The 8,577-nt window shown below is 41.2% G+C and overlaps 1 pseudogene; it reads left to right on the top strand.

Moving 5' to 3' along the window:
- The first annotated feature begins 1,145 nt into the window (after positions 1-1,145).
- LOC117561718 lies at positions 1,146-7,991 on the top strand (annotated as a pseudogene).
- The last annotated feature ends 586 nt before the right edge of the window (positions 7,992-8,577 follow it).

Here is an 8,577-nt window from a genome sequence, read left to right as displayed (position 1 = left end):
TCACCCATTGGTTTGTGACACTGTGAAAGGTTTCTAAGACGAAAACAGCCAAACCGGACCGCACAGTGTAATAGCTGCCTGTCAATATAGCCACGCCAAAAGCTACTGTATCTTCATTTTGACTCTAGGTGGGAAGATAACTTACAAAACTAACAACATGCTGCTTATAAGAAGTCCTCAAACTGGTGATTGTTATAAAAAAAACGAATAAGAAGATGTTAAGTTGATATATCAAGGGGTCATTTCCTCATAGACCTTTAGACAGTTGGACATATTTTTGCAAGTGAGGTCTCCACCTGCTGGTCTTTAGCACAAATGCAGATTTAAGACACTTGACTCAAGTGTTTGATTTACTTTTCAGAAAAGGAGTTTGTCACTTGAACGCACTTTCACATACATATATATACTCATCCAGAGAGATGATAAACCTGTATAATCCAAAATGTCAAATTAACCCCTTAACCATTTTCTGAAGCAGTTATACAACATTAATGGGAAAAACTTTTGAGGTGCTGGGTTGTGAAGAATCTACTTGACAAATGTGACTTTTTTCAATAGATTTTCAACACTTAAAACTGCTTGTTTACAGAAAATTGTGAAAATGTCCCAATTCACATTAAGCCTACTTTTTACCAAATTTGCCAGCCAGTTTAAAGTATTCAAAATGTATCTAATTGTTGGTGAAATGCCATGGTGCTCATTAAAAGGTAACACGAAAGGAAATATCACTAAGCAGACAAATATATCATGTATATACTGTATATCAGATTGAGCAAAAGAGTATAGCAATATTTAGCCATCCGTCCAATCATTGATTGGCTAAAATATATTAAAGAGTTTAAGCTACATCCCCAGGTCAACTCAGGTTTGTGTGAATGAAAGTCTTGGGAAAGTTGTAAGGTGAATCATAGACGTGGAAAAAAACCTACTGCAACAGTGACACACACCTGATGCATGTAATGCTCTTCCTCTGTAGTCATACCCTATAATTACAGTCATATTTATGAGAGAGAGAGAGAGAGAGAGAGAGAGAGAGAGCGATAGAGAGAGAGAGAGAGAGAGAGAGAGAGAGAGAGAGAGAGAGTAGAGAGAGAGAGAGAGATATGTCCCCGGGTTGTTGCACAACCAGAGTTTTTCCGCGCACGGCTGCATAACTTCCAGGTGACGGATGCTCTGCAGCGAGTCGGGGCGAGCCCTGCAGACTCTGTGATGAAATAAAAAAATGCGTAAAAAAGAGAATTTACATTGACGGAGCATCATAAATACCGTTTAACTCGTGGACCTGCTTACATTCTCTCCTCAGCTCTGCACATGAGTAGTTCAAGGCCGCTCCTGCACTTTTGATGCAAACAAGTGTTTTACGCTGAGACGTCATGTTGGATACATTTGGGTCGCAGAGCGCAGTTGTGCACGTCTCCAGCGCGGAGCTCCATCTCAAACTGACCGACAACAAGAGCAGCCTGGCCGGGATGGGGATGGAGAACGGCAGTGGGAAGAGACTCATAGAGATAACTGGACCGGCGTTATCCAAAGAAAACTTCTGGTGGGGTTAGACCTCCTCTGCCTCTTCCTGGGTAAATATCATCATAACGTTTACTTTAGATCTGCTGTTTCATTTTTGAATGCATTGCTGTGTACTTTCTTAGTGTACAACAACTGGGAGTGAACTTGATAACAGAAACTGTGCAACATCATTCAGATCATCAAAAAAGTCAAGTTCCATTGTACATAGCCTATCTATTAACTTTTTGTAAGCAAACATTTATGTTGAGGTGCTGATACAACTTTGTTAAGTTCATGTATTGTTAGGCTTTTGCTTGCCTGCTGTGAGGTGTTTTGTTATTTTGTGCATCCATGCATAAGTTATTTCAGATCATTTGCACTGATTGCTAAATAATCAATTAGGTCATTGGTAGAAATAAATGAACAATTTTGGTATTTTTTATGAAAAACTGACAAGTGTTCTCTGGCTTACAGCAGTGATTATTTGCTGGTTTAATGTCTCATGTGTTAATACATGTGAATATATTTGAGTGAAGTGTTTGTTTGGACATAGCAATCTGTGATCATGGGTGTTATGAAATGTGTGACTTTTTACTGTTTCCTTCTTTTTATTAATTAATGAAAGTAATGAAAGAGTTCATCAGTTGGATATTTTTAACTTTGAAGACTTTAAATGAACTATCTTGAAGTTTGTTAGTACTTTATTCAGGGTGGCTCCGGTGGAAGGTGAACTTAAACCATGAGGGGAGCTCGGGTTCCACTTTGTTTCCATCGCTTTGTATTTAGTCAACTAGGACAGTCAGATTCAGGATGAGGATGAGGATGAGGGTCTGAACAGGAGCAGCAAAAAGAAAGACAGTTTCTTCGAGTTTTCTCTCCTACTACATGCTGGCTCTCTGATTTCCATTCGTGCAGCGCTCTTGTGCGCTCCGTGCCAGCTGGTTTGTGCATTGCCCAGGGAATTCTGCAGTTTCCATGACAACCTCAGTTCTCAGGGTAGAGCCGGGCCAGGGGGAATCTGTATTTGTTATAAATAAATAAATGGTGTGTGTGTGTGTGTGTGTGTGTGTGTGTGTGTGTGTGTGTGTGTGTGTGTGTGTGTGTGGGTGTGTGTGTGTTGTGTGTGTGTGTGTGTGTGTGTGTGTGCCTATGACTGTAATTGTTGCTCCCTCCCATGGTCCCTATATGTGACAGGGGGAGGTTATATAATGTCGGCTAATTGGAGAAAGCTGGATGGTGAGGTATAGTCTGAATATTATTCGAACAGATTGAACTTGTGCAGAAGGATTCTCGTCTTTTCTCTGTCTCTCAAACCCTCTGTCCACTGTGTGTGTGCAGGCATGCAAAACAGGGAGAGAGAGCGGGAGGACAGACAGAGACAGTTGTGAGGCTGGCTCTGGCTCTGATCTGCTGCAGCATTTGCTTTGTTTTGTACGGAAGAGTTGAACTGAAGTCACAACAACGCCCCTTTCTCTTCTCATCAACAGAAATGCACACACACACACACACACCACACACACACACACACACCACACACACACACACACACACACACACACACACACACACACACACACACACACACACACACACACACACACACACACACACACAACACACACACACCACACACACACACACTCACATGCCAATTCAAGACTGGTCTCTGTCAATCTCTGCCTGCTTTCCAAGGAAAAAGAGTTCCCACCTGATTTTCCTGCAAAACTATTTCTCGTTTGACCCCTCCCTCCATCTTCCCATGTCCTATTCCCTGTTAGTTTGTTATCGACTTGCATCTTTGTTCGATCAGATTCAAACCATGCTGCCCATTAGTTTGAGGTGATATTGAGGTGGTTTCTTTATACTAAGTTCTTGCCTAGCTGATGTAAAGCTAAACATAACTCAAATAACAGTATATTGACATTGACATTGACAGTGCATGCTGATGTTTAGGCAGGTAATTGTCCATTCTTGTACATCTTAATTTTAAGAGTGATAGCATGCTACTATTTGTTCTTTAGCCATGGCTGAAGGCTGATGGGAGCTATTCACGTGTGTTTTGCAAGTGTTTGATAATAAATCTAAGTTTAGGGCTAAGGAGTTGAGATATTTCAGACTGGACCAAATTGACCTACCAACCTACCAACATCACAACATCGCCATCCCCAGAGCCACACTGCTAGCATGGCTCAAACGCATATAGTAGAAATAGAACTCTAGGGGATAGCACATCTTGAAAAACTGATGTGCATACTTGGGTTCTTCTTAAATTGCTCTTTCTCATCCTCTAGTTTCTAGTCGTTCTACTCCCACGCATCATCTCCACTTTCCCATCACAAAAAGGAATGTCTCTACTCCCAGTGGGGATTGTTGTGATTACAAATCATGTCCCTTTCCTCCCGTGCAGCTTCCATCCCTTTCTTTGCGTGTGAGCTGAAGGCAGTGAGTCCTTACAGGAGGGGCTTCATGTGCGGGGACCCCAGCATCACGTATCCTTATCTGCATCGAGAGGCCATACCTGACGAATTACTCATTGCCGGTGGCATCATCATCACCGGCCTCACTGTGAGTACTCAACATCCCTGTCATAACTAACAGTCCATTATTGATTTGACACAAGGAAGAGAATGTTATATGACGATGTGTCCTCCTTCAGATCGCTCTCGGGGAGTGTTACCGGGTTCGTTTCAGAGGCATCAGCTCCAAGGCCTTCGTGAGGAACCTGTATGTGTCCTGTCTCTACAAGGAGCTGGGCGGCTTCCTGTTTGGCTGCTTCGTCGGACAGTCTCTGACCAACATGGCCAAGCTGAGTATCGGGCGGCTGCGACCGCATTTCCTGTCTGTGTGCGGTGTCACCTATGCATCGCTTAACTGCACACCTGGAACCTACGTTGCAACAGTGAACTGCCGCCAGCCTGACCACCGGTTGGAGGAGGAGGCCAGGTGTGTGTGTTTGTGTGTTTGTGTGTGTGTGTGTGTGTGTGTGTGTGGGTGTGTGTGTGTGTGGTGTGTGTGTGTGTGTGTGTGTGTGTGTGTGTGTGTGTGTGTGTGTGTGTGTGTGTGTGTGTGTGTGTGTGCATGCTGTATGTTCAAGGACATGTGATCTGTGGGTTTATGCTTTTATTTTGTTATTCTAAAAACTTCTCTATTTTTTTAGGAAGTCTTTCTTCTCTGGCCACGCTTCCTTTGCGATGTACACAATGCTCTATTTAGCAGTGAGTATTTCTATCCATCCATCCATCCACACACACACACACACACACACACACACACACACACACACACACACACACACACACACACACACACACACACACACACACACACACGCACACACACACACACCCACAGACTGGCAAAAATTCAATTTGCCGTCTCTCCAATTTTCAATTACCATCTCTCTATTAAATACAGAGTGAGAATGAATGAAACAGCGAGCAATCTTCTGTCCAGTTAGCAGCAGAAAGCGAGGGAATGAAAGAGGAGAGGGAGAAATAAAAGGGCTGAAAGGAGAAATGGGACTAACAGAGACAGCTTTGTTCGGCTGTGGGAGGAGTGTGACCTCGCCTCACCGCCTCACTGCTCTCCTCTATTGTGTCAGTGTGTGTGTGTGCAAGCCCTCGCATTTATATGTGTTTATGGCAGCCTATGTGTGTCCCTGTGCAAGGGTCTGCACATGTACATGTATGCACACAGCATATTAATGTGAGTGTGGGGGGGCTGGTCTTGCTGGTTAAAAAGGGTAAAAGGGAAGATGAAAAACAAGTCACATCCACTGCACCAACCAGACTGTTAATCTCTACTTTTACCATAGGGAAACTTGTCTATAATGTTATTTAAATACATTAGTGTTTTTTTTTTTAAAGAGATATCATGTCATGGTTGGATCACCAAAATAACAAAGAGGGCAACTGTGTTGTTTTACTCAAGCTACATTCCTCCATCCCCCTATATATCAATCAAATACTTATTAATGAACACAAACACAATGCACAGAGAGGGGTGGGTATGGCATTCGTCTGTACTGATGGAATTATACTGCACATACGAATATTATCCAAAATGAGTAACATTGGCATACATACTGTCATCATTAATAGGATATACAAATAAGATTGGTGCCGTCCATCAACCATGCTCTTTTAACGGTGGCCGACAGGTGCAAAGTTGTTACAACGGGCCAAAACATTTCCATTAGGGAAAACGCACTGCAGTTTAAAAAAAGGATGCAGATTAAAAAAACACATGCAAATTAAGATGTTTGCACTGTTTACCAAAGGCTCTGCATACACAAAACTCTGTCCAATTTTAGGATCCCCAAACGTCAAAAAGCGCTACGCCTATGGAAGCAAACAAGAGACAGAAGTATTTGAATTTTATTAGACACCGAATTTATAGCATTGAAAATAAATACTTTGAAAATCATGTATCTGATTTTTTTTGCTCCGAATTTACCAATGACAAATAAAAATGTAAAAATTCAAGTTAAATAATTCGAATGTTCAAATTCAGATCCCAAAAATTCAAGTGAAAAAAAATTCGACGTCAACATTTTCGGTGTATAAAATTTGACATCCAAAATTGCGATGCAGCATCATCCGGGTTACTCAGACCATCAGCTCCCATCTGCATCCATCGCCTACAGTTTGCAGCATTGGGCTTCACCGCACTCTGTCCCGGAGTTCACTGCTTGGCTCTGATAGGCCAGAAGTCGGTTTGATTGCATTCGGGCTCGATTGTTTATCCTGTCTGAGTAACCCGGATGATGTTGCATCGCAATTTTGGACATCGAATTTTAAACACCGACATTTTTGACGTCGAATTTTTGGGATCTGAATTTGACTATTCCAATTTTTTTAACTTGAATTGTTACATTTTTATTTCACATAAACGTAAATTCGGAGCAAAACAATTCAGATAGGCCTACATGATTTTCAAAGTAATTATTTTCAATGCTATAAATTCAGAGTCTGAAAAAATTCAAATACTTCTGTCTCTTGTATGCTTCCATATTCGCCCACCCTATGTTACTTCCCCCAAATCTCATGAAAAAAAAAACTGACTGGTAGACTTCAATGGAAAATCTATTATTTACGATAACAGATGACGACCGTACACACAAAAGTAACATGTTGTTTGTTTTTGTCACATAGTTTTACCTGCAGGCGAGGTTGACATGGCGCGGTGCTCGGCTGCTGAGGCCGGCGCTGCAGTTCTTCCTGGTTCTGCTGGCGGTCTACACAGGTCTGACCCGAATATCAGACTTCAGGCACCACCCGTCCGACGTGCTCACAGGCTACATACAGGGCGCCCTGACTGCTTACTGGGTGGTGAGTACACCTTACCTAGTTTTTGGGCATATCCATATACCAGGGTCTGTTAAAATCCTAAAGTTTTGCATGTGCTTGTGTGTTTTCCAGGCATTCCATATCTCGTCCATGTTTAAAAGCTCCAGTTCATGTCTGTCTCCGACTGACACCCTGGACAGCCCGTTGTCGCCCCTCCACACTGTCTGCTAAACCTCACCTCTACCAACCCCTGCCACCTGCTGCCTGTAGTCTAGAGTGGACAGACAAGAAATATGAAGAATGTGAGACCATTTCCTGTGAAGTCAAACCACATACCTCAGTATTGGAGCATTGAGATACAGGGAGATAGTGAATGTGACTGAATGTGAAATAGGAGAGAGGAAAAGGGAGGGTGCTAAAAACGAGTGTAAGCAGCCAGAGCACCTGACCTTTTGACGGACCTTAGTTTCATGTGTACATTCACCTGTGAGAAAAGAAGACTGAATCCTGAACACACAGCAACCACTTCCCACTCTAAACGTCACCTGTAAATATATACATATTTTGTACAACGAATGATACTGTAAAAGCACTTTTTGCCCTATACTGAAACAGTTAAATGTTGACTTTAATTAAATGTATTATGTCAACAGATTTCACTTAACCGTATAAGGTCAGTTGAGAGCAATAATATTACGTTAAAGAAAAAATATTATTGCTTTCAACTAACCTAATACGGTTAAGTGAAATCTGTTGACATAATACATTTAATTAAAGTCAACCTTTCAGTTTTTTCAGTGTAGTATTAATAACCACATAGTATTGATATGGAATGTAGGATGTAATACATTTTGTACAAACATATAATGTATATTTTACTGTAATTGTTTACTACTTTTTTTCTTTTTTACATGAACCCGGTGAATGTAATGGTGTTTGAGTAAAGCACATATAGCGAGAAGGCAACTCATCTTTCTAATGTTGTACCATTTAGATGCCGGCTGCGTCCGTCCTTTGTGTGCAGTCTGTTTAATAACGAAATAGACAGTGAACATTTCTACACAATAGATATAATCCATGTATGTAAAGTATGGACGCTATAGCTCTCAGATTTGTTGACATGTTAATGTTGTTGCTAAACTACTTACCACTCCAAGAGCACACAGATCATTGAATAAAAATGAGATTTTTTTAAAGAAACATTGTCTATGTTTAGTTTGTGACATAATCTTTATATATACAGTCTATGGACATAATACTGCACACAACATGTGTTCATAACACATTTTTAATGTTATTGTATAATCAATATATATAATCTGTATTTATATATTAATAACTACAATCTGAATCTGTAACAATACTTGATTTAATCAAATATTTAAAAATCATTGTACGTTTAAAATCTTCTAAATTGTAGGAACATGTTAATCTACAAAGTAACAGCAGATGCCAGGGGAGAATAAATGAGTCTTGTGGAATAGAAAAAGAATATAGCCAAAAATGTATGTAGGTTAATCAAGTAAAGTCAAGGGCGGAAAATGAGACAATGGGCCCCTGCAAGGATACCACCTTTTCTTCTACAAAGGAGCAAGAATCACAAAGTTCATACAGTTGTATAGCCTCCTTTTGAGTTTGTTTTGTGTCTTTCGCAGTTATTTAGTCTCTTATGGCGCATTTCCACTGCAGCGCGTAGCACGGTTTAAGCGTGCCGTGCTAACCCGGCCCGTTTTTTGTTGCGTTTCCACTAGGGGTAGTTCCGGCTAGCGGGTACTGTTTCCAGAGT

The sequence above is a fragment of the Gymnodraco acuticeps genome, unplaced genomic scaffold, assembly GCF_902827175.1.
Source record: "Gymnodraco acuticeps unplaced genomic scaffold, fGymAcu1.1, whole genome shotgun sequence".
Lineage (NCBI taxonomy): Eukaryota > Metazoa > Chordata > Actinopteri > Perciformes > Bathydraconidae > Gymnodraco > Gymnodraco acuticeps.
Note: the sequence above shows the minus strand (reverse complement) of the source record. Positions and strands in the feature narration are given on the sequence as shown.